General features: G+C 43.4%; 1 protein-coding gene across 2 annotated transcripts in view; it reads right to left on the bottom strand.

The window, feature by feature from the left end:
• Window positions 1-17,284, bottom strand: part of GALNT1 (polypeptide N-acetylgalactosaminyltransferase 1) — a 118,310-nt gene extending 101,026 nt beyond the window's left edge. Inside the window, exon 1 of one of the 2 annotated variants that reach the window (XM_081562427.1) lies at window positions 17,132-17,284. The gene's annotated coding sequence lies outside the window, so the exon portion shown is untranslated. The remainder of the gene's footprint in view (window positions 1-17,131) is intronic. The other variant, XM_081562428.1, reaches the window with a different exon arrangement.
• Window positions 17,285-27,846: the final 10,562 nt, after the last annotated feature.

Here is a 27,846-nt window from a genome sequence, read left to right on the forward strand (position 1 = left end):
AATCATGAAAAATTTTGATATTGAAAAGGAGACATTTCTTTTTAGCTGTCTAGCATCCATCCTAATTTCCTTTTGGGAGAATTACCACTTCCTGCCTATATAATCTTGCTGAGACTATAGCAGCATATGTCTACCTCAGGTTCACTGCTGATCTCGATACAAAAATATAAAGGGGCAGACCTCCCCCCTCTTTGTTTCTCTGGTGGAAACCTTTTTCCCTAGTTCTGCACACTTTAGCATTTAAAAGGTTCATGTTCATAATGAAACTCTATTATAGCTCAACAGTATGTAAAGTTGAGTGAAAGTGTTATTCACTCAGTCATGTTTAACTCTTTGTGACTCCATGGACTGTAGCCCACCAGATTCCTCTGTTCATGGAATTCTCCAGGCAAGAATACTGGAGTGGGTTGCCATTCCCTTCTCCAGGGGATCGTCCCAACCCAGGGATTGAACTTGGGTCTCCTGCACTGCAGGTGGATTCTTTGCAGTCGGAGCCACCAGGGAAGCCCATAGCACGTAAGGGCAGAGATTATCCAAAGGTAGGAGAAAAGTATAAGTTATCCAGATAGGTTGTTTTAGGTTTAAAGTCCTCAACAAATTTTCCTGGAATTCTACTTTTACTATGCTACTCTACATCACTAGATTCCAGGCTACTTTGATCCATCTTCTTATTTCCACCTTCCTGCCCAATCTGAATCTCGCTCCTGTATTTAGCTCCCATTTTGAGTCTGTGAAGAAAAGAAGTTTTTAAATTTCAGGGCTCAGAGAAACCCATGCTAAGTGACTTTGTGCTGCTTTCTGCTCTGACATATCTATCCTAACTTCTATATCTAACATCCAGTGTTCTAAGTTCTCTCCCAAACCTCTCCTGTTTTCCCAGGTCTCCACAGCACCCTCTCTCTCCAAAATACACACTTCTTACCTTCTTTCATTTCTCTAAATACAACCCAAATTAAACTTTTTAAAAATGCCTACTGAAAATCACATGCAACTGGGAGTTTCTTTCCCCTACAGCTTAGTTATTATGTCTCTCTGTAATATTCTAATTTACAAAAAGAAAGCTAAGGCAACTCTCATCTGACCCAGAAACATCTATGACTTCTATCTGCAAGTGAAAAAAAATACTGGGGCGAAAGAATTACTTTTCATTGTATAACTTTTGGTCCTGTCAGGATATTTTACTATGTAAACGTTAACTTCTATTCAGAAAAAAAATTTCCATTACTTAATAATGCAAAAAAAAATGACTTTAGTCTCATTACTCTCCAAGTAGTATTTTTATGCAGGAACATGTGGACATCAGATGGAGAGAAGAAAGCATCCCTAAATTTATAATCATTTTTGTTTAGTTTTGTTTGGAGGGTGCCAAGTCAACAGGCAGCAGCTTGTTGCCATAGGCTTATGGTCCAGTTACTAAGCCAGCCAATGGTCTTCTACTGCTGGAAGTTTAAGGGAAATCTGGAGACCTTCACTGAGCCCCTGACCTTGCAGAAAGTGATACAGGCAAGGATTTCTAGGTGTCCAGGTGATAGCCTGACTGGGTTAGTCACTGCCACTTCTCAAAAGTCTGGGAGCTGCTAAGAAATGAGGACAGAATAGGTCAGGGCTGGCAATCAAGCCTCGCCGACAGTGTTGGTAAAGTGAATCGCAAGTGGACCCCATCAGTCTGCCCTAAGAAAATGGATCAGTCCCAACTTTCTTACATGTTATTTTTTTACATTCTTTGTTATACATGAGAGTATTCTACGTAAGACATTTGCCATATTATTAAAAATAGTGTATTGTAATTGTTAAGCTTGAACTGTGGATTAGTCAAAATCTGTTGCTTCATTTAGGCCCCACCCCCGAAGTATCCTTATATTGAGACTGATCTTCAAGACACCACTTAACCTTCCCCAATGGGTTGAGTCAGCACTGGATTCACTACCCACTTCCAACCCCTCCATCTTCTGTTGCTTGCAACACTCAAGTTGCCTTCTAACACTGTCTTCCTCATCAACTTCTATCCTGTGATCTGTCTTCTGTCTCAGAGCCTGACACCAACCTGCCTATTGATATCTTACATGATGCGTGTGTGTGCTCAGTCGTGTCCAACTCTTTTGCAACCCCATGGATTGTAGCCTGCCAGGCTCCACTGTCCATGAAATTCTCCAGGCAAGAATACTGGAGTGGGTTGCCATTCTCTTCTCCAGGGGATCTTCCCGACCCAGGGATCAAACCTGGGTCTCCTACATTGGAGGCAGATTCCTTACTGCCTGAGACACCAGGGAAGCCCCTACCTTACACGATCCTTCAGCCCAAACCAAACCCAGACACAGACCACACCTGGCCACACTCTCCCCATCTGGTGCACACACTCCTCAATCCTCCAAACCTGCCCTTCTCCACCCGCCCCTGAGCCACTTCCTCTTCCCCCATCCCACTTCCCACATGCTCAGCTACTAGCCTAGAAGTCATACAACCTTTGTAATAACACCCTCCTGACACAAAAAATCCCTCACCCACTGGACCTTTCAGCTTTTCAGTCCAAACCCCAGGCCAGCACCACTGTTTCATTCTGCTACGACTTCCAGGATATTAACATTACAGAGAAAGTCCTGACAACAGGCTGAGTAGGTCCACTGTAAACCCGCCTCACCAGCCCGGCCAGCCATGTGTGCACACCCTCTTGACCACGTGTGCATATGTCACGCCCACGTGTGCACAACCTCACATCCATACGTGCACACCCCCTTGGCCACACCAGGTAGCCCCAGCCCTGACTCCACAGTCTCTCTTCCCGAGACTCACAGCCCTCTGCTCCACTCAGAGCCCTCCCCACCCTCAAGGGCCGTGGCTCTTCCTTGGCACACTTGACTGCTTCCCCTCCTACAGCCTCAGAAGCCTTGTTCCACACACTTTCCTCCTGTCTCTCAGACTCACCAGCCCTTTCTCCTGAGGTAACTGTCAGAGGTGATGGCTTGGTCTCTCCCCAATAAAACAAGATTCTAAAAAAAAAATGAACTGTCATTACTGAAAAATCAGGACTTTTCACTTAAAAAGATCAGGATTCCTGGCTTCTGTGGGAAAAGAGAGCCCTCTGCCCGAAGGTGGGGCACACCCAAAGAGCAAAGTCCTTAGAGCTGACGACTGGCCGACCAGGCGCCCTGTTCTGCCAGGCAGCCGCCGCCTCCTTCCTTACCCTGTCAGCCCCGGGCGGGCCCCTTCTCTCACAGGCCACCCCACTGCTTACACACAGGCTCTGCTACCCACCCCCCACCCCGGTCCTAGAGGTCACCCCACCCAGCTGCCCCCATCTCGCTTCCTTGGGGAATTGGCTCCCCTTGCGGCCACCACTTCTCACCGTGTAATGGGATTTCTGCTGTCACCTCTGCTGGAACCGCAGAGAGGCTCTCTGGGTCCTTCCACCCAAGAGCACCGGAAACCGAGCACTGGACAGTCGCTCCTCACAAGGCCGCCCCCATGGCTCTCCTGACTTTGTTCTGTTTCTCCTCCTGACCTTCCAGTGATCGGGCACCTGGAAACACCTCTGAGTGCCATACAGACCCCACAGTGAGCACGCTCTCCCCGTAACACTGCCACTGGCCAGCCCAGGCCTTAGAGTGTCTCTCAGGGAAAAACTCAATCCAAACCTAACCACAGTCCTGCACCTCCAAAGGTTCACACGCGAACCTTCGTATTCAGCATTACCGCTCACTTAAGAGACCAATAACTGAAGGTCCCTACCTCTGCTTAGGAGGTCACAGTCTAGAGGGAATACAGATGGATAAACTGAGCGTCAACACGACATAACGTGACAGAGATAAAAGCAGCATGAAGGGGAAGGCCAAGGAGGGCCCGGGCCACCTGCTGAGAGAAACACTAGCGCCGTCCTCGGCCTCACACACACCCACCACCACCACTGCAGCCCAGGCCTCCTGCAAGTCTCCTCACTGGTTTCCACGCCTCTCTTCCACCCATCCTGCCTCCTGCTCAAAACCACGCTCCCCACTGCAGCAGGGTGATCTGCCTAAAATCTGAAACAGAGCTCTCTCCTGCTCAAAGCCTTCCAACAGCACTGGGATTAACATCCATCGTCCTATCACCCAACACCGATTTCTCTCCCTGTATCTCACCTTCCTTTCCATTGCACCAGTGGCCCTTCAGCTACACTGATCTTTCAGTTCCTTAGGGTGAGCTCTCTTCTGCTGCCTGACTTCTGCACACACCATTCTTGTTACCTGGAACCCTCTGGCCCCCACTCTCTGTACTTAAATCTTTTCTGACATCTGGATCTCAACTGGAACGTTATTTCCCCATCATTTAGTTTGTTTTGAAAACTCTCATAATTCACTTAATTATCTTTATTTTTCTCTATCCCATTAGATTGTATGATCAACAAGCACAGAGATCATGTTTTTTTGTTCACTGTGTATTTACAGTATCTGGCACTTAGCAGACAATAAATATTTGCTCAGTGATGATGTAAAAGGCTCTTTCCTTCTCTGAAGTCCCAAATGTAAGCATCCCCTTGGGTTCGTTTCTCAGCCCTCTCTTCCATTCCCTGTTTTCATTATCTCCATGCTGCTCACGCTCATCTGTACCTCCAGAACTGACCTCTCCTGCCAAGATCAAGCTCCACAATTATGATGCCCGCAGGACAGTTTCAGGAGTCCCTCTCTGGCACCTGCAGCTGAATGTGTCTCAAGACACACTCAGCAACTATCCTCAGACAAACTCTCCCATCTTTTTGCATTTCTGTTAATGATGACAGAGGTCCATCTAGAGGTTAATGATCTAGAGGTCCAGTGACTGACTTCTCTCTTTCCTTCACTCACTGACAAGAACAACTGATTCCACCTCTGAAAATGCACCTATATGTTCCTGTACACATGGTCAACTAACTGATGCATTAGCCTCAGGTCCTATCTCTGGTCTGAAAATAAAAATTACCCAACTACACACATATCAAAGTTGAATTCTGATGTCAATAAACAGTCCCATCAAAATCAATGGCTCTCTACTGTTCTCCAAATAATGCGATCTTCTTCTGCTTGGCATTCTTGTCTGCACTATCCTAATCAGGCAGACTACCGAGAGTTTACTGGTTAAGACCATCAACTCTGGAGCCAGACTGTCATGTAAAGGCACAGAAACAGGGATGAGTGCAGACCCCAGCTTCACCAACTTCCCTGGGCTGTAGTCCCTTCATCCTTCATCTGTACGATGGGATAATGAAAAGAGTATTCACCTCCAGGCTCTGTTACTAGATGAATTACAATGAAAACGAAGTAACAGACAAAACAACAGATTAAATGAATTAGTATACATAGAGCACTTAGAGTAGTGCCTGGCACTGAGCAGTGCTGCAAGCATTGTGCCCCGTGTGTGTTTTGTAGCACCGTCTCCAGCTGTCAACAGCCTACATCCCAGTCTATCTCAATCAACTTGCTGTTCCCCTGATACTCCCCAAGCTTCCCCTCGTGAGGTGAGAGCCCGCAACAGCAGCTCATCAACACTGGCTGGTAAGCCGCCAGCACCGCACCCCTTCCTCCAACTCAGAGCATTTCCAGTCAAAAGCTCCTACCACCAAGCCCCTTTCTCTCCGGGGCGTCCTTACAGTTCAAGCCCTGAAATGCGCCAGAGGCTGCTTGTCGTAGGGCTCCAGCTCTGCACAAAGACGCCCTACCAAGCAAAGACGTCTACCATTAACCATCTTCTTCGTCCCTCTCCTTTCTCACCCCCCTCCCAAGTTTCACATCAGAGACCATCTTGCAACCCTTCTCCATGCTGAGTGGCAAAGCTGTCTTTGTTCTCTCATGCCCCTGATTCTGGGTAAAAGGTGAAATTCTCATGCCTGCTGTCCTTGCAACAGTCCTATTTCATTAGGATGTGTTCTCTTTGCATGGAAACACTTAAAATAATTAAAACTAATTCTGCAGTCTGACTATGAGCAGAATATGGACTTCTCTCTGAAGCACTCAGATCTCACTTCACCCTCTACAACACCTGCACACGGACTTGTAAATACTAGTAAAATGTTTATTGATAACTCCCTAATTCCAAGAGTGGAAAAATGAGATTACTAGAAAATTTCACTCACTCTTTAACCTTAAGAGAAACAATAAATTATAAACTGCAATGTACAATTTCCAAAGACCAATTCAATAACTTAGCATGTGGCTTTACCAACAAATGCAAATTCTACTTCTTTTTATAACTAAACTGATACTTAAAACTTTTTTTTTTTTTAACAAAAAGGAAGTCATAACTGCCGAGGACACAAAAATCCAGCAAAAACCATGACATCTAAACCTAAGGAACGGTTTGCACTTCAAGGCTCCCCAGAAGGCTTTATCTAGTGTCCCTCAGTGTTTGTCCTATAGCTAAGGTTGTCGACCAAAAGACTACATACCAGAAACCTATGCTTAGACATCTTTACAGAACCCAAAACAATCATACATTCTCCATGTAACATTAAAGTTACAATGACTGTAAAGGATTCTTATAAACACACATAAGAATTTATTCTATAACTTAAGACATTTTATAAGAACCCTAAAAGTTAAAGGGGAAATAAGACATGTAAAATCAGAGATGCACTCTGAACTCTCACTGCTAATGCTACATCTGCCCTAAAACATTCCTTCTCCTTAAGGACTAAAAGGGTTTCACATTGAAGATGTCCCTACAGAAATACAAGGAAAATGGCAGAGGAGAGCCTGAACTGAATGACTGATCACTGACTTCTGATTTCAAAAAGAATCAAGTAGTGATACCCTAGGCAATGCTAGTCAGTGCGGTCCTTAGACAACAAACTGCTTGTACATACTCCACGAGGAGTGAGTACAGAGACTGAGTAAAGACTCAGAAACTCGAACAGCAACGTTATAGACCTTTACATCTACTGAATCTAAAACTACAAAATTGGAAGTTATATATTGTACATATTTTATTTCATTTTTCTTGTAATACATTTTTTACATATGTTAGAAAAGAACTGGCCCAGGACAAAAGGAAAATGTTAAAAAACTTGTCATCAGGGACATTTGCTTCGGGGAAGAAACAAACATAGTAAAACCCGTAAATGAGGAGAGAAGGCAAAACCTCAGTCCCTGAAGAACAACACAATGGCGAATACCCTGGGTCTTATCTTTGCCTCGTATATCCTGGACTTGGAGCTGAAGGAGCTGGCCAACTGGAAATGCTAACAGGCACAGACCAAATAAAAAAAAAGAGCCTAACAAAAGCTTGCTCTCTCTAGCCAAAGGACCAGAAAAGGGACATCCTAGCAAGACAGAAAACTCTAGGGGGAGAAAAAAAAAGTCACTCTACTTCAGACAAACACCGTAGAAAAAACTGTGGCCCACCCAGGCCAACAAAGGTAAGTTACAACAAGCTCAGACTTCCATATACTCACCAAGCTGTAACAAGGCACCCCAACCCCCTCCACAATGGAGTGGTGCTGAGAAGGCCAAGTAGAGAGCCCAGGCTTTCATCTACATCAGCTGGTAACAAGGCACCCTTTCACACCATGTTCCCTGAGAATCCTGGACCTCTAACCCCACCTGGCCGTAACAAAACACTCTACTTCTTAGGTCAAGGGAAGTCAAGCGGGGAGCCTGTACTTCTACTACACCTGGCAGTAACAAGGCAGCACCACATGGCACCCCCTACTCCTGATGGAGAGGTGTCAAAAAAAAAAAAAAAGCCAGCTAAAATGAAGGCTTAAATAAGATCCAGAATTTCATAGCATATTGTGAGAATTTCCAGGTTTCAATTAAAAAAAAAAAAATCACTCACAATACCAAAAGCCAGGAGGACCTTAAACTAAACGAAAAAGACATTAGCAGACACCAACACTAAAATGACAGAGATAGCTGGATTATCTGAGAATGATTATAATGCAGCTATGACAGAAATGCTTCAACAAGAAATTTCAAGCATGCTTGAAATTTAAAATAAATAACCTCAACAAAGAAAGAGGAGATACAAATAAGAACAAAATGGAAATTTTAGAGCTGAGAAATACTGAAATAAAAAGTTGATGAACTCAATAGCAGAATGGAAGGGACAAAACTAGAAGATACAGCAATAGATATTACTCAATCTGAACAGTGGAAAGAAACTAGAGAAGGACTGTCAGCCTTAGGAACCCGTGGGACCATAAGAAAAGATCTAACATCTAAGTAATTAAGAGTTTAGAGAGAGAGAAGAGAGTGGACTGAAAAAGCACTCAAATAATGGTGGGACTTCCCTGGTGGTCCAGTGGCTAGACTCTGAGCTCCCAATGCAGGGGGCCTGGTTTCAATCCCTAGTCAGGGAACTAGATCCCGCATGCTACGGGTAAAAAAAAAAAAAAAAAAGATCCTGCATGCTGCAATCAAGATTTAAGATCCCAAGAGCTGCAACTAAGACCTGGTACAGCCAAATAAATAGATAAATAATTTTTTTTTTTGATAAATAATTTTTAAAAAAGAAAAGAAATAATAGCAAAAACTTACCGAATTTGGCAAAAGACATAAACCTACAGGTTCAGGGAGTTGAGTGAATGAAAACAGGATAAACCCAAAGAAATCCAAACCAATATGTACTGCAACTAAACTGAAAACTAGAAATAAAGAAAAAGTCCTGAGGATGGTGAGAGATAAATGATAACTTAAATACAGAGAAAAACCTGCAAACAGAGGGTTTCTCATTAGAAACCATGGAGCCGTATGACTTCCCTGGTGGTCCAGTGGTTACGACTCCATGCTTCCAGTGCAGGGGGCATGGGTTCGATCCCTGGTCAGGGAGCTAGGATCCCATGCTGCACGGTACGGCCAAACAAAACAAAAACAAGAAAACAGTAGAATAAAAAAGGCTATAATTTAGAAAGACAGGAAGGAAGGAAGAAACCATAGAGGTCAGAGGTAAATGGTACAATAGCTTTTAAATGCTGAAAGAAAAGATCAACATGGAATCCTGGGCTTCCCTGGTGGCTTAATGGTAAAGAATCCACCTGCCAACGCAGGAGTCACAGGTTCCATCCCTGATCTGGGAAGATCCCACATGTTGTGGAGCAACTAAGCCCATGTGCCACAACTATTGAAGCCCGAATGCCCTAGAAGCCATGCTCCACAACAAAGAGGAGCCACCACAATAGAAGCCCGTGCTCCGCAACTAGAGAGTAGTCCCGATCTCTGCAACTAGAGGAAAGCCCACACAGCAACGAAGACCTAGCACAGCCAAAAATAAATAAATAAAAATTAAAAGAAAAAAAAAAAAACATATAGTCCTATACCCAAAGAAAATATCCTTCAGGAATAAAGAGCAAAATCGAGTCATTCTCAAATGAAGAAAAACTAAGACAATCTGTCACCAGCAGACATACCCTTAAGAAAGGCTAAAGAAGTTCTTAAAAAAGAAATAATAAGGGAAGGAATCTTGAGACATCAGGAGAAAACACATACGCAAAAATATAGAAAAACAGGTTTCCCTTCTTCCCTTGAGTTTACTCGTTTATGTTTGTGAAAGCAAAAACTATAACAGTGTCTAGGGTGCTTATAAATGTTTTGAGAAGAAATGTATACAATTGTATTAAATGAGGGCAGATAAAGAGATGTACAGGGAAGTAAGGGTTCTGTGCCACATTTGAACAGGTAAAAGGATGACACCAGTAGACAATGATTAGCTACATATATATAATGTAATACTTAGAAAAAATATACCAGTAAAAACATTTTTAATTAAAAAAAAAAACATACAAAGAAATACACTCAAAAAAACAGTATGTGTGTGTGTCCATGTGCTCAGTTGTGTCCAACTCTTTGTGATTCCATGAACTATAGCCTACCAGGCTCCTCTGTCTATGGGATTTTCTAGGCAAGAATACTGGAATGGGTTGCCATTTCCTTCTCCACAAAAACAGTATAGATAAATTAAAATGGAATTCTTAAAAAAAAAGCTCAAGTAACCCACAGGAAGCTGGGGGCAGAGCAGGAGGGGGGCAATACTCAGAGAAACAAAAAAATGGAGGGAATAAACAAAAAGTTAAATGTCAGACTTAAGTTCTAACATCAATAATTACATTCAATGTAAATGGTCTAAATGCCTCAATGAAAAAGACAAAGATAGCTAAAACCAGTTAAAGAAAAACGACCCTACTATACACTGTCTACAGGACACAATTCAAACAAAACAGTTTAGGCAGGTTGAAAGTAAAAGAATGGAAAAGGATATATCATCCAAACAATAAAAGGAAAGCAATAAAAGAAGAAAAAAGAATAGTGGCTATGTTAATATCAAAGTAAAATTCAGAGCAAAGAGAATTACTAGAGACAGAGAAAGACGTCATCCAGTGACAGAAAGGGTAAAGCCACCAAGAAAACACAGCCACCCTAATGTGTATGCACCAGAGAACTGCAGAATATGTTAAGCTAAAAACTGATGTAACCTAAAAGGAGAAACAGACAAGGGCCTTCCCTGGCAGTCCAACAGTTAAGACTTTACCTTCCAATGCAGAGGGTGCAGGTTCAGTCCTTGGTAAGAGAGCGAAGATCCCACATACCTCGGGGCCAAAAGACCAAAACATAAAACAGAAGCAATACTGCAACAAATTCAATACACACTTTAAAAATGGTCAACGTTAAAAAAATAAAAAAGAAACAGACAAATCCAAAAATATAGTTGGAGACTTCAATACTCCTCTCTCAAGAGCTGACACAACACGTAAGCAGGAAGGTACAGAGGAACTCAACACCATCAACCAACAGGATCTAATGAACATTTATAAAACACTCCAACAGCAGAAAAAACATTCTAGTCAAGTGTCCACAGAACATATACCAAGATGGAGCATACTCTGAGTCATAAAACAAGCCAAAACAAATTTAAAAGAACTGAAACATACAGAGTTTGTTCTCCAACCACAACAGGATCAAAGTAGAAACCAAAATCAGAAAGAAAATAGTACCATCTCCAAACACCTGGAAGCTAAACAACATACTTCTAAATAGTCCATGGGTCAAAAAAGTTTCAAGGGAAATAAATACATACATTGAACTGAGAGAAAATAAGAATACAACATAACAAAATTCATGAGACACAACTAAAACAGTGCTTAGAGGAAAATTTACAGTGCTAAAAGCCCCCATGAACATAAAGCCAAAAAGTCCTTTACAAATCATTAGTAACTAGAATTAAACAACATACAAAAGAGATAAAAAACCAAGTGGGATTTATCCCAGGAATGCAAGGCTGGCTCAATTAAAAATCAGTCAAATTAATCCATCATATCAATAGGCTAAAGAAGAAAAATTACATGACCATAAAAGTCAATGCACAAAAAGCACTTAAAGAAATTCAACACCTATTCATGACAAAAACTCTCAGAAAGACAGGAATAAAAAGGAACTTCCTCAACGTGGTGAAGAGCATCTATAAAAACCCTACAGTTAACACTAAACTTAACAGTGTGTAGCATAAATGCCCAACAATCAGCTTTTTTGGTTATACAATATAAATGCCTAGCATTAAGCTTCAGATTGCATCTGAAGACATCCATCTTGAATAAATACACTGCCAGATATACAAGATAAACAGCCAGGCCACCTCACCCATAAAATTCGGTTTTTTGGTTTTTTCTTTAAGAGAACTGTGTAGATTAGATAACTGACCATTTGACGGTTTGCTTTTCCCTTCCTGTGTCCTAATTCTTGCTCTTACATTTTACATTCACCAACAGAGAACCCACAAAACCCCAGGAACCTCAGCATCAACCACAGTGAAAGCAGAAGCCCAGTCAGCACTCTCTACCCGCAATCCCACTGTGAGGCTTCAGGCGGGCCATGCACCCTCCTCCAGGACCTGTAAGTAATAAACCTTTTCCTTTCCAAGTTCCTTGATGGTTTTCACTGAGGTGTGTCTTACAATCATGGTAAGAACCACCAGGGCCAGTCCAGACACAACCCTGGCTCCAAAAGGGGAAGAGTCTGGGCGGGGTCTTACCAGAGGCCCAGGTGAATGCCCTCGGTCATTTCTAGCCATTGGCATCACTATGGACTGGATGAGACTGACCCAAAACATAGCGAAAGACTGAATGCTTTCTCCCTAAGATCAGGGACAAGGCAAAGATGTCTTCTCTTACTATTCTTCTTAAACACAGTACTGGAAGTTTTAGCCAGTATCAATAAGAAGAGAAAATAAACAGCACATAGATGGAAAAGGAAGAAATAAAACTGTCCCTATGTAGACAAGACATGGTTGTCTATTTAGAAAATCTCAAGGAATCTACCAAAAAACTCCTAAACTAATACACGGGTTCAGCAAGACTGTAGCATAGAAGATCAACATAAGGAAGTTATAATAATATGTCTCTATACTAGCAATGAACACATGGATCCCCCAAAATTTTAAACAGCAGTTGCTCAAAATACAAATACTTATACATAAGTCTAACAAAAACCCAAGAAAATTTAACAAAACATAGACTTGTATGACAAAACTACACAATGCTGATTAAAGAAATCAAAGATCTAAATAAGTGGAAAGACATACCATGTTCATAGATTAGAAGAGACAACATAGTTTTTCCCCCCAAATGATATACAGGTTTAATGCAATTCCTATCCAAATTCCAGTAAGATTTTTTTGTAAATATAAACAAGATTATTCTACAATTTATATGGATAGGCAAAGGAATGAAAAGCTAATACAACTTTGAAAAAGAAGACTGAAGTGGGAGGAATCATTCTACATCTACTTAAGACTTATTATATCCCATGGTAACCAAGACTATAATACTGGAGGAGGGACAGACACATAGATCAATAGAACAGAATAAAGAACCTAGTAACAGACTCACACACATATACTCAACTGATTTTTTTGCAGATACAAAAACAATTCCATGGAGGAAAATGTTGTCTTTTCAACCAACAGTGTTACAATAGCCAAAACCGGAAACAACCAGATGCCCTTCAACAGGAAAATGTTTATAAGAATCAAAAAGTACATCCATATTATGAAACACTACGGAGAAGGCAATGGCAACCCACTCCAGTACTCTTGCCTGGAAAATCCCATGGATGGAGGAGCCTGGCGGGCTGCAGTCCATGGGGTCGCTAAGAGTCGGACACGACTGAGCGACTTCACTTTCACTTTTCACTTTCACGCACTGGAGAAGGAAATGGCAACCCACTCCAGTGTTCTTGCCTGGAGAATCCCAGGGACGGGGGAGCCTGGTGGGTTTCCGTCTATGGGGTCGCACAGAGTCGGACACGACTGAAGCGACTTAGCAGCAGCACTCAGCAATAAAAAGGAAGCAACTATTGATATACACAGTACTTCTCTTAGTCTCCAGAGAATTATGCTGGAGGGTAGGAGGGAGAGGTGAATTCTAAAAGGTACTTACTATATGATTCCATGTATAAAACATTTTTGAAATGACAAAATTATAGAAATGAACAGATTAGTGATTGTCAGGCCTTAAGGAGTGGATAGAGTTGGGAGGGAAGAGGGTATGGTTATAAAAGAACATGCAGAAACCATGCAGTGTTGGAAATGTTCTCTATCTTGACTGCATCAATGACACCGTCACAGTGGCTGATACTGCACTACAGTTTTACATGATACCACTGGGAGCAACTGGGTAAAGGGTACATGGGATCTTTCTAGATTATTTCTTGTAAATCCATGTGGATCTGCAACTACGCCACACACAAAAAAGTTTAATTTAAAAAAGCCCAAAACTGGACCTTCACTCACTGCTCTAAGATTCATTACCCAAATGTCAACACTTCAGAATAGGTCTACCTTTGTAACAACCCCTTATCAACCTTGGCTTTGTGGTCGACTGAGGATGCATAGTTATAAATGTAAAACATTACGCCTACCCTCAAGCACCATACACTCAAGTAGCAAGACAAACACAGGCATAACTCAACAGTGAAAGACTTCATAAAGGAGATGGGATTTGAGCAAATCCTTGAACAAGAGACAGTACTTCCACAAGTGGAAGTGGAGAGGGGGACATCCTGGGAAGAAGAAATCACATATAAAGATGCGGAGCTAAAAATAAGCACAGTACCTATGGAGAAAGGGACGTGTGCATTGTGAAATAACAAAAAAGATGAATAAGCAGTGTGGGGTAACAATGGAAGGCTCCCAAAAGCCAGAGCGAGGAATGCAAATGTCACTTACTGAAGGAAGACTTCTTCACCAACCCAGCCAACCAAAAGCAGCAGCTCCATCCACTCCCCCCACCCCCCCCGACCCCCCGCCCCAGTCTCTCCGGCATCCTTCACCTTTTCTTTCTAGCAACCAGCACAAGTTGTAATTATCATGTATTTACCTGCAGGTTCATCTAATGCTGTCTCACTCCAGTCATCTTGAGAACCTAGCAGCACTGGATCTGATACACAGTAACTGTCTAGTACATATTAACTGAGTCAATGAACCCACAGTAGGTACTTACTCCTAGTCCTCTTCTATGCAGCTGCCTGTCTTCTTTCCTCCATTATCTGTCCCTCCATGCAGCTTGGTCCCTCTCTGACCGGCTACCTCTTTCAGCACATCCCTCCTTTTTCCTTGCTCCACCTCAGCCCAGTTCTCAACCCATCATAAAAATAAAAACAGTATATTTTAAAACAGGGGTTCACATTTGCAATGTTATTAACACTCTTTTGAATCTCAACCAATTAAGAACCTATCCCAAGAATCTGCTACTGAAAACAAAGTACTACAGTTACAGGTTGTTACAGAAGCATAACAGATTCATATATTACATAAACAAACAAGTAAGAGCTGTTCCTGTCATAGCCTTACTTTCCTGAATATGAGAAGCTTTGCCCAGAACTGATGATCCTATCTGGTCTATGGAAAGCTGTCCACTGAAGACAGCCAGGACAGTACTCCTCAAAGCTACCAAGGTTATACAAAACAAGAAAACCTGAGAAACTGCCACAGACCAAAGACTGAGGAGACATGACTTGAAATGCAATGTGGTGCCTGGAGCCTGGAACAGAAAGAGGGTATTAATGGAAAAATTGGCGAAATCCAAATACAGTCTGGAATTTAGTTTAAAATCAAAAGATACATACACACACACACATGCATATATATATGGTATCAACATACAATTAAGATTCAGATTTATAAATATTATATTATTAAAAAGAGAAAGAGATGGGGCACGCAAGTAAACCAGGAAATGAAGCTTAGGTCAGGGTAGCTAGGGGCTTGGAGCTGAAAAGCTGTATGTAGGTCCACCCTCATTTTGCTTCTGGTGTTATGCTCTTACCTGATGCCCTGAAAATTACTTGGCCTGAAACTGCTTGGAATTAACTAGTTTTGACTTCAGAATAGGCTCATTAATATACGCAACAAGCATTTATTGAGTGCCTACTGTTTACAGGCACTGTAAAGTCTTTGGGAATACACGGCTAGAAAAGACACAGAAACGGAAGACAGCCTCTTTGCTCTCATAAAAGCTGACTCTAAGGCAGGAGCCAGGCATTTAACAAGTATCTGTGTAAATGAGGAGTGTTCCCAAGCCTTTCAAAGTTGGCTTAGGAGTCCTACCAAACAATCCATCAGGACGTTTGCTAAACCCAGTTATCACTGGTGTTCTGAATAAGGCCTTCAGTGTGAAATCAAATCACTTGAGATCTGTTATCTGTATCACCTGTGACCTGCTAAATCATTTTAACAGATACTCATTCAGCTGATGTGGTTTGTGACCTGAGATTCAGCATTTCTTCCAAACTCTCAGGCGACAGAGATGCTGCTGGATCACAAACCACACCGAATTAGCAAAGCAGTGAAGGTACCACAGAAAACATCCCTCAAACTATCATGTAAAATGCAAGCTCCATAAAGCCAAGGACATTTTGCCTCTTATTCACCACGGTATACCTGCTGCTGCTGCTGCTAAGTCACTTAGGACTTAAAAAACTGTGCCTTATACACGGATAGCACTCAATAAATATTTACTGAATAAACAAATGGATATATGGTCTTAGACTAGTTCAACAGTAGCCACTGGTCACACGTGGCTACTGAACACGTGTAATGTGGCTCATGAATTTTCAAAACTTCAATTTAAATTAATTTAAATAGCCACATGTGGTTAGTGGCTACCATAATGGCCAATCTAGGTCTAGATACAGATGTGATGTTAAGAGCCCTTGTAATAAGACCTAGGTGTGAATTCCAGCTCTCCTGCTTTAGCTTGTGACCTGGGAAGTTACAATTTCTCAGGGCCTCAACTTCTTCATTTGTGAAAGGAGGACAAAATACCCACCCCACCACCCCACCCCACCTCCAGCCTCTCAGGGTTCTTGGCAAGAATTGTTACAGGTCATTGTATTAAGCATAAAGTATCGTCTCTGCCCTCTAGAAACACTTCACAGTCACAAAGACTACTCTGACCATCGCCCACACTTGCCAGAAAATACCAAGCTCGCTTGGTTAGCTGAGTGGCTCTGTGAATGAGGCCAAGGTCATAAGTTCGGAGGAGGGGGGAGGTTCACGTAGCAAGGTTGACCAGGTAAGAAAGGCAATGACACTGCAAATCATCACAATTCCTGGCAAATCTTAAAATGGGCTTTGTATTCATTATGGATGAGTAAATGACATTTCATTCATTCATTCTTCCAGGAAGCGTTGCCACATTACCTAAAGCCCGCTACTTCCCATCCACAGACATTTGCTAATTCAGGGCCGGGTCCTCTTCGCGGGTAGAGGGCCGGGAAGCCCCCACCTCCGGCCGCCCGCGTGTCCTCCCCTCCTCCGTCGCGCCGGCCAGGCGAGGGTCAGCCTGGCACCGCGGCTCCAAGTACCACACCGCCGGACCGAACCAGGGGCCATATTTAGCTGTATTTTTTGGTCAATAAAACAAACTTCCGTCTTCTAAAGAAAAACGGTCCCAACTCAATGTCAAACTAGGACGGAAACTCGCTGCTCGCCGCAGCTGCCAACCAGAGACGCCGCGTGTCCAGCAGCCCCCGAGTCCCCGACCCGGACCCCGCGCCTCGCGCGCCCGCGCCCCGGCCACGGCCGCGCCGGCCACAAAGGGACGGGAGACGCGGACGCGGCCGGGCCTCTCCGCCTCCGCCCGCCCCGCGCCAGCGGCCGCGGCTCCGGGACGGCCCGGGCGCGGGCGGACACTCACCTCGCTCCGCGCGCGGCGGCGGCGGCGGCAGCGGGCGCTCCTCGGGGCCGGCCCCGGCGGTCGCGGCGCGGTCCCGCGGGCCGCAGCGCGGGCGCTATTCTCGGGCCGCCGTCCGCCGCGCCGCCTTCTCGGCCACTGCCGGCGGCTCCCCCGGCGGGCGGGCGGGCCCGGCGCGGGCCCCGCCTCCGCTGCGCCCGCCCCCGCCTCCGCGCCGGGCCTCGCGGGCTCGGCGCGCTACTCCGGGCCGCCCCACATGCCGCCGCCGCTGCCGCTCGCTCGGGGCCGCCTCAGCGCGGCGGGCCGGGGCCGCAGGGCCACCCGCGCAGGCCGCTTGGGCGCGGTCCTCCCCGCGCGCGCGGCGTGCTCGCGGCGGCGGCGGCCCGTGCGGCTGCGCGGGGGAGGCGGGGGCGCCGCGCGCTCACCCGGATGCGCCGCCCCCGCCCCTGCGGCGAGCCCACCCCGGGGCCGCGGCGCTTCCCTCGGGGCCCTGGAGGTTCCGGCCCTTCCGCGCCTCTGCCCCCTGCCGGCTCGACCCGCGGGGACGCGCGGAACCCGGGCCCTGGAGCGAGGGGTCCCTGGGCGAGAGGCTGGGGCTGCGACGAGCTCGGCCGTGCCGTCCGGTCCGGTGGTCTCCACCTGAATCTGGGCACGGACAAAGGGGCCGCCCCCGCCGCCCCAAGTGAAGCACAACTCGGGTCGTTTCACGTCGAGCAGATCGCGGGGTGGGAGGAAAGGACGGTGCCCTCACCGCGCCGACGAGATCCGCGGACCGACCCCGGGCCGAGCCCAGGGCTGCTCCTGACCCGCGAGCGGCGGAGGACTCAGAGCTGGAGGACGGTCAGCGGCCCCTCGGTCCGGCCGTGCTGAGCTCTGCGGCCGGCGCGAGGGATGCAGGAGGTTCTGGACCCAGGGTGGGCGGTGAGAGGGAGGCCCCAGACCGGCACAGCCGGAAGAGGCAGCCAGGCCTTGGGGGTACTGAACAGCCGTGGCCCCCCGCAACTCGGGTAACTGGGGCAGTGTCTCCCGCGTGGTGTTGAGAGGGGCCCTTCCACTTGTGCCCCCCTGGGAACCACTCCTCCTTGGCACTAATTCCAGTACCTTGCTGTCCCTTAATCTAGAGAAGACGCAGCCTGGTCCTCTGTCACTCATAGACATAATAAATTTTCTACTTGAATCATTCAGAGGTTTTTGTAAAGTCTTGCTTGCCAGCCAAGAGTTGGAATGATGAAGCTAATGTTTATACTTTTTATTTTTTAAATAAAGGTATGTTCACAGAAAGAACCAAAAGGCTGGAAGCGAATAATGTTACGGAAGATTGTCTCTGGAATTTACTATCCTATTTTGTGCTTTATCTACATTTTCCAAGTAGTCTAAAATAAAAGTTTAAAGTTGCTTTTTAAAAGTACTTACATAATATTTTGAAACGAAGTGAATCATGATTGGTCTGTTAATGTACCACAAGGAAACTTCACTTTGAAGTTTGTATCTTTTTTAAAAATAACCGTATTAAGGGAAAAAAAAAAAAACTATCCCCCCGGGCAAAAAAGAGTTGCAAATTGTGTATCTGATAAAAGAATTGTATTCAGAATATATAAACAACTCTTATAACTTAATAAAACTAATAATCAAATTTTAAATGGACAAAAGAGTGGAATAGGCATTTTACCAAAGAAAATATTTAAATGGTCAACTATAGCATGAAAAGATGTTCAACATCATTAGTCACTAGGGAAATGCAAATCAGAACCACAATGAGAAAGCTCCTCACACCCACTATAATGACTGTAATAAGACTGAAAATAGCAAGTGTTGGTGAGATGAGAAATTAGAACCCTGATCTACATTTCTGATGGGTATGTGAAATGGTGCAGCCACTTTGGAAGTTGATTTAAAAGATTCTTTAAAAATTATACATAAGAGTACCACATGCCCCAGTGATTCCACTCCTAGGTGGAAAAAAAACCTGAGAATATCTTCATATAGCAAGTTGTGTATAAACTTTCATAGGAGCATTGTTCACAACACCCGAAAGGTGGAAACAGTCCAGATGTCTGGCAACTGGTGAATGGATATGCTAAATGTGGTATATGTATACAGTGATTGCTATTCAGCAATAAAACAAAATGAAAGATACATAGAACATACATGGAAGGTACATACATCTCAGAGGAACCTCAGAAACATTAAACTAAGTGGAAGTAGCCAGGTGGGTGGCGATCATGGGTAAGGTTAGGCAGTAAGCATATGTCAGCATGGTGAAGGCAGTCTTGGGAGTGGTTAATGGGGATCATAAGCAGTGGGGAAGTTGCCTTGCTTTGGATCTGGTGAAAAGAGCAGTACATTTGAAGCATTTTGTAAGGGGCATGGGCAGGTTCAGTTCAGTTCAGTCGCTCAGTCGTGTCTGACTCTGCAACCTCATGAATTGCAGCACACCAGGCCTCTCTGTGCATCACCAACTCCCGGAGTCCACCCAAACCCATGTCCATCGAGTCCGTTATGCCATCCAACCATCTCATCCCCTGTCGTCCCCTTCTCCTCCCGCCCCCAATCCTACCCAGCATTAGGGTCTTTTCCAATGAGTCAACCCTTCGCATGAGGTGGCCAAAGTATTGGAGTTTCAGCTTCAACATCAGACCTTCCAATGAACACCCAGGATTGATCTCTTTTAGGATGGATTGATTGGATCTCCTTGCAGTCCAAGGGACTCTCAAGAGTCTTCTCCAACACCACAGTTCAAAAGCATCAATTCTTCGGCGCTCAGCTTTCTTCACCGTCCAACTCCCACATCCATACATGACCACTGGAAAAACCATAGCCTTGACTAGACGGACTTTTGTTGGCAAAGTAATGTCTCTGCTTTTCAATATGCTATCTAGGTTGGCCATAACCTTCCTTCCAAGGAGTAAGCGTCTTTTAATTTCATGGCTGCAGTCACCATCAGCAGTGATTTTGGAGCCCAAAAAAATAAAGTCTGACACTGTTTCCACTGTTTCCCCATCTATTTGCCATGAAGTGATGGGACCAGATGCCATGATCTTAGTTTTCTGAACTTTGAGCTTTAAGCCAACTAATTGTTGTATTAGTTTATTGATGTCTATATCCAAAAGCCCCAAATGCTGAGAGCTTACATAGTTCCTTTCCGGCCTGCATTCTGTGTCCTTTAGGGGGTGGCGGTGGGGGTGGGGGACTTCAGCCCAGGCTGAAGAAGAGTCCAGAACAGCACACAGTTCCTCTTTGGTAGAGACAGTAGAAGGGCACATGGCAAGTTGCACACGGTCTCCTAACATTTCTCCCAAGTGTCATTTTCATATATGTGTTTCAATGGCCAAATCAAATGACCTGTCATATGTAACTTTCAAAGAAGCAGGGAAATGCAATAAATCCCAACATTGTCCCCAGAAAGCAGAGAGCTGCAAAAATCTGGATTATAATGTTAATTACTATCGTAAGTATCAAAATTGGAGGATAACATTTTTTAACCTTTTATTTTGAAACAATTATGAATACATAAGAAGTTGTAAAAACTGTACAGAGACACACTTCATACCCTTCACCCATTCCCCCCAATGGTTTCTTCTTATAACGGTTTCCTCTTATAACTTATAAAAGCTATAAACTTTTAACTATACTTAAATATCAAAACCAGGAAACTGGCATTGGTACAATGTGTGTGTATGGTTGTGTACCATTTTATCACATGTGCAGATTCTCTAACAATCAAGATACAGAACTATTCCATTACCACAAAGATCTCCTTCACATTCTTCCTTCATAGTCAACCCCATCCCTCCCCCACCCACACCCGCTAACCCCTGGCAACCACAATCTGTTTTCCATCTATAATTTTTTTTATTCAAGGATGTTATGTAATAGAATCATACAGTATGCTACCGCTTGAGACTGGCTTTTTCTTTTTTGTCTCTGCCAGTTAAGGATGGACTGTGGGCCCTCCATGTTGCCCACAGCCTTCTATTTTTAAAAAAATACTTTTTATTTATTTATTTATTTGGCTGCTTCTGGTCTTAGTCATGCCATGTGGAATCTTGTGTGTGGGCTCAGTAGTTGTGGCACTCGGACTTAGTTGCCCTGGGACACGTGGGATCTTATTTCCCTGACCAGGGATCAAACCTGCGTCTCCTGCATTGGAAGGCAGGTTCTTAACCACTGGACCACTAGGTAAGTCCTATTTTTTAATGTATTTTTTTAAACAGCATAATACACTTCCATAAGTTTCGGTCATTTTGTTTCTTTTTGCTTGTCAATTGGTCTGGGGTGAAAGTGCTGGCTCCTCACGTGGTCTTCTCTAACACCACCCCAGCAGTGGGTAGAGGGGTCATGAGTGGTGCCTTCTAATGTTAGGGTGAAGGTAGGACTCCCTCTGTTCAGCCTTTGGTTACCTGGGGCAGAGGTGAGGTCACTTCTTTTTTTTTTTTTGCTGCAGCCTTTGGCTAGAATAGAGTGAAATGAAAGTCGCTCAGTCGTGTCCGACTCTCTGTTACCCCATGGATTGTACCCTGTCAAGCTCCTCTGTCCATGGGAATTCTCCAGGCCAGAATACTAGAGTGGGTAAGCTTTCCCTTTTCCAGGGGATCTTCCCAACCCAGGGATCTAACCCAGCTTTCCCGAATTGCAGGCAGATTCTTTCCCATCTGAGCCACCAGGGAAGTCACAATAGGGTAGTTCCTGGTGTAAACGTTTTCTACATTGCTCCTTTCCTGGTCCTTTGGCTAGTGAGAGCAGGCATTGCTTTAGTTCAGTTCAGTCGCTCAGTCGTGTCCGACTCTTTGTGACCCCATGAACCGCAGCACGCCAGGCCTCCCTGTCCATCACCAACTCCAAGTCCACCCAAACCCATGTCCATCGAGTCGGTGATGCCATTCAGCCATCTCATCCTCTGTCATCCCCTTCTCCTCCTGCCCTCAATCTTTCCCAGCATCAGGGTCTTTTCCAATGAGTCAGCTCTTCGCATCAGGTGGGCAAAGTATTGGAGTTTCAGCTTCAACATCAGTCCTTCCAATGAACACCCAGGGCTGATCTCCTTTAGGATGGACTGGTTGGATCTCCTTGCAGCCCAAGGAACTCTCGAGTCTTCTCCAACACCACAGTTCAAAAGCATCAATTCTTCGGCGCTCAGCTTTCTTCACAGTCCAGCTCTCACATCCATACATGACCACTGGAAAAACCATAGCCTTGACTAGACGGACCTTTGTTGGCAAAGTAATATTTCTGCTTTTTAATATGCTGTCTAGATTGGTCATAACTTTCCTTCCAAGGAGTAAGCATCACCATCCTCAAGAAAAAGAAATGCAAAGAAGCAAAATGGCTGTCTGAGGAGGTCTTACAAATAGCTGTGAAAAGACGGGAATCGAAAAGCAAAGGAGAAAAGGAAAGATATACCTATTTGAATGCAGAGTTCCAAAGAATAGCAAGGAGAGATAAGAAAGCCTTCCTCGGAGATCAATGCAAAGAAATAGAGGAAAACAATAGAATGGGAAAGATTAGAGATCTTTTCAAGAAAATTAGAGATACCAAGGGAACATTTCATGCAAAGATGGGCTCAATAAAGGACAGAAATGGTAGGGACCTAACAGAAGCAGAAGATATTAAGAAGAGGTGGCAAGAATACACAGAAGAATTGTACAAAAAAGTTCCTCACGACCCAATCACGATGGCATTGTTTAGGGTTTTTTGAAAAATAGTTCTGTTGTGCTCCTGGGTTGCCAGCTTCTCCAGTCCAAGATGTACAGGGCAAAACAAACCAACAGAAAACAACTCAGGGAACTTATTATCTTGTCATTCCTTGGATCCCAAAGTCCTTAGTCAATTGCTTTCTCTCTGCCTTTCAGAGTTTTCTCTTGTTTGTTTCATATACAATGTCCAGGGCTTTTACCTGTTCTTAGTGGGAAATGCACTCCAATCAAACTATGAGACAGGAACCAGAAGTTGAGAATAAAGGTTTAAAACCTAAATTAGAGCAGATTGCAGATTATTCCTATTAAAAAAAAAAATCACTCCCAGTTTCTTGCATTTCAGTAGGCTTTTATGAGTCAGAGAGAAAAGGCAAGATTTATTGCTGGTTTATTAGGAATTCTACACATATACTCTGGACATTTACGTGGGCTATAATCTCATATGAGAAATAATAGAGGAAATCTTGAGAACTGCCAGATCATAGACACAGTGGAGTCTGAGGTCAGCAAGCATGAAGGAATGGAAAAGCTGAGACAGCCAGTTAGAAGAAGCAGCTGAAGTTTCTGCAAGTGAAATAGGCCTTGCACTGAGAAGCCTCAGAATATGCCATTTGGGCACATAGTCAGTGAAGGTGAAGAAATCAGTGACAGAAATGAACCTAAGACACTGAAAATAAGAGTCAGACAAGTCATCAATATGATTTTTTTAAGGTTAAGGAAAGCAGGAGACAGGTTAGAAGCTAAAACCAAAGTTAGAAACAAAAATCATCAAGGGCAATGGGAGCAAGTCAGTTGACAGTAGATTTGAGTGGGCAGCCATCACTTGAAAGGAAATCAAATGGAATGAATCTAAAAGGAAGAAAAATTGAAAAGACGATGGATTTTCCATTCAAAAGAGCTAAGTAGAGTAAAACAATCCAAGTTTTAGCACGTGTGAATTCATGGTATTATTAGATGACATTATCATCTAACGTTATTGTTAGATGACATGAGAAAGACTCAGTGGAAAAAAACTTGATAGCTAGCACATAGTGGAGGAGGAGACTGCAGGTCTTTTCCAGCTAAGAATGGCTTTGATAAATTTATAAAATGCATTTTTTTGGTCTCTTCTTTCCCCCAGTCATAGCTTGCCAGTCTTGCCGGGGATCAGTCAACCTGGAGAATTATTTACACATTTTAGCAAAGGACTGAGGCACTGCTTTTATAGATTTAGATCCAAAGGATGTGGTAACAGAAGCTTAGTGACTAATAGCAAAACCCTCACAATATGCCACACCACCTGGCTAAGTGACCCTTGAGATAGTTTCTACTAGCTCGGAGGATTCTGAATACAATCCGTCGTACACTGCCCTGCCGTGTTGGTCTTCCTGAAACACCAAGTTCATAAAACCGCTCTGTCCACACACATATTACTCAAGCCATCCAAGCCCTTCACAACCTGGCTGATTTCCACCCATCCCAGCCCTCTTGCCCGCAGCTCACTCATAAGTATTCTCTGCTGCAGTCACACCAGCCAGCTCACTGCTCCCTCTCTCCAGATTTATTATGCTCTTGATTTTTTCCTTGCCTTCTTTCCTCCGCCTATCTTAGTCCCTAAGGATTCTTTTCCAGTGCAATCTTCTTTACCTTCTACCTCTTCAGTAGAATCAATCTTCTCTCTCTCTTTCTTTTTGAATTCCTATCATCTGGGGCATTTTTTTTCCCCACGCAAATTAGCTGGCTCATGATATGGTATCTGTAATGTTTTATGTGTTTGTGGTTTATATCAGCTCCTAGACAGTATGCGCTATACTTGGCACATTTTAAATGTGAAAGTAATATATACATATATAAGATATATACATATGATAAAAAAATTCAAATAGGATAGAAAGATATGAAACAAAGGCTCAAATTCTTTCGGCCCAACAGCATCCTCAAAGATAACTACCTTTGACTGATTCTTTCTGGTGGTGGCCACCCAACCTCTCCTGATGGAAATCTCCCCTACTTCTAAATAATATAGTTCAAATTCTTGATACATCAACTTTAGACAATTGTGTTTATCAACTCTTGTGGTCATACAAATAATCCCCAAATAGTGGTTTACAACAAACACTTACTGCAATCTCACAAGTCATTGGTTACCACCATGCTGGACTTAGTTTGGCTTGGCTTAGTAGTGGGTCTTGGGCTAATGGAGTGTCATTGATTATTTGGGATATGATTTTCCCATGGCAGAGGGCCATAGCTGAAGAGAAACAGCTGAAACACGTGTTACTTCTGAAAGCCTCTGTTCAGAGCTAACCACTGTCATCTCCACCCACATTCCATTGTTCAAAATAATTCACATGGCCAAACCCAGGGCTCATGGGGATAAAGGAGAAACTGTATGCCCTTCAATCTTTCCCAGCATCAGGGTCTTTTTCAATGAGTCAGTTCTTTGCATCAGGTGGCTGAAGTTTTGGAGCTTCACCTCCAGCATCAGTCCTTCCAATGAATATTCAGGGTTGATTTCCTTTAGGATGGACTCGTTTGATCTTCTTGCAGTCCAAGAGACCCTCAAGATTCTTCTCCAGCACCAAAACTCAAAGGCAAAAGGAGAAGAGGGTGACAGAGGATGAGATAGTGAGCTAGCATCACTGACTCAGTGGACGTGGATCTGAGTGAACTCTGGGAGATAGTGAAGGACAGGGAAGTCTGCTGTGCTGCTGTCCACGGGGTTGGAAAGAGTCAGACGTGACTTAGCGACAGAATAACAGCATACACGCCCTGTGAGGTAGCATGACAGAGAGGGTGGATGCATAATCCACTACATAGAAGGAGCAAAAATTTGGAAACAACAACATCTAACACATGCAAGTTTTTATTGATTTCCACTTATCAAAGATTAGGAATTGGGCCTATTAACCCCATCTCTGTCCCCCTCCTCTTTTCAATACTTTGTTAGTTGTGTTATAAGTACTTCTTCTACTAGCTTACTTTATAAACTTTAATTACAAAGAGAAACTGCTTTCTGGATCACTCAACTTCAGGTAGTGTCTCACAAGAGTCTTCATTATAAAAAAAAATGAGGATATGTACACACTTATACTCTTATATCCTCTCTTCTCTTTACATCTCATAATAATTTACATCTCTAAATACATTATAAAGGTTTATAACATTTTCCTTCTGTTCTGGAACTATAAGTAAATCTTCCATGCTTTGTGTATAAATTGATTTAAAAAACTAAAATCCAATAGACAGTGCTTGAAATATAAAATTGTGTACATATTATTTTCTGTAGAATCAAGAAATCTAAGTAGACCTGTGGAGAAGGAAATGTACGTACACTTTTCCTAAACATGTGTAGCTTCAAAAATAATATTTCAAAAACCAAGATTGAATATTTTATTTTCATTACACTCCATATGCTAGTGAGAATCATGTTACATTTGTTTTATATAGGCTGTGATTTTGCTATGGAGATTTTTTTAGAAAACTTCCGTTTGCCTTACTTTTCTCTTGTTAACAGAAGAAACAATCACTGTCACTCTATCAGTAAGTTTATGTAACTTTTAAAATAATACTTGTTTCTTAAAGTGAATTCATTTTCTTATCGAATGCATTTGTTTGAAAGTCTTACAACTAGTTAAATAGTTAAAAGTCTTCTATTTTATTTTGAAACGATTATCTTTATACCTGCTGTTCAACAAACAGCCTAGGGATTCTCTTTATTGGTGTTCTGAATTGTGGCCATTATTTTTTGGATTTCATATCTTCATCTTTTTTTTTTAAATTGGAATGTAATTGCTTTACAATGTTGTATTAGCTTCTGCTAGACAACAAACTGAATCAGCTATATGTATACATATACCCCTTCCCTCTTGAACCTCCCCCACACCCCTCTGGGTGAGCTGAGCTTCCTGTGCTATATAGCAGCTTCCCAAAACTAGCTAGCTATTTTGCACATGGCAGTATATATATGTCAATCCTACTCTCCCAATTCGTCTCACCCTTCTTTTCCCTCCCTCTGTCCACATGTCTGTTCTCTACTTCTGCATCTCTATTCCTGCCCTGAAAACAGATTCATCTGTACTATCTTTCTAGATTCCATACATATGCATTAATATACGATTTTGTTTTCTCATTCTGACTTACTTCACTCTGTATGACAGACTCTAGGTCCAACCACATCACTACAAGGACCCAATTTCTTTCTTTTTATGGCTGAGTAATATTCCATCGAATATACATACCACATCTTCCTTATCCATTCATTGGTCAATGGACATTTACATTGCTTCCATGCCCTGACTATTGTAAATAGTGCTGTAATGAACACTGGGGTACATATATCTTTTTGAATTATGGCTTTCTCGGGGTATATGCCCAGTAGTGAGATTGCTAGGTTTGATCTTTATTTTCTTAAAGTATATACTCAAGTGATTTTTTTTCCATAAAGGGAGGCAAATGTTGAATTCTTTCAGTGTGGCTTGCAGACTAGTAAACTGGCTAGATATAGAATTCTATATTCCAAATGACTTTCTGTTAGCATTTTGAAGGCATTGTTCTACTGTATTCCAGCCTAAGCTGAAAAATCTGAAAGCCACATGTGAAAGTAAAGTGAAAGTTGCTCACTTGTGTCCGACTCTTTGTGACCCCATGGACTATACAGTTCATGGAATTCTCCAGACCAGAATACTGGAGTGGGTAGCCTTTCCCTTCTCCAGGGGATCTTCCTAACCCAAGGACTGAACCCAGGTCTCCTGCGTTGCGGGCAGATTCTTTACCAGCTGAGCCACCAGGGAATCCTTCAGCAAATGAGTTGTTTTTGCTCTCAAGAAGCTTCCAGAGTTTCCTCTTTAACTTAGTACAGTCAAATTTCATAAGAATATGTGAGTCCACAATAAGTGCTGTTCAAAAAGCAGTCAACTGTTTAACCAACAAGCATTTTTGATATCCTATTACATGATCAACAGTGTTAAAGACATGTGCAGCACGTACAAGAGAAACACAGTTATTTCTCAGAGAGCTTCAATGCATAGGAGTACGTTTGTGGTC

This window comes from Giraffa tippelskirchi, chromosome 14, assembly GCF_054371585.1.
Source record: "Giraffa tippelskirchi isolate mGirTip1 chromosome 14, T2T-mGirTip1v1.2.pri, whole genome shotgun sequence".
NCBI lineage: Eukaryota > Metazoa > Chordata > Mammalia > Artiodactyla > Giraffidae > Giraffa > Giraffa tippelskirchi.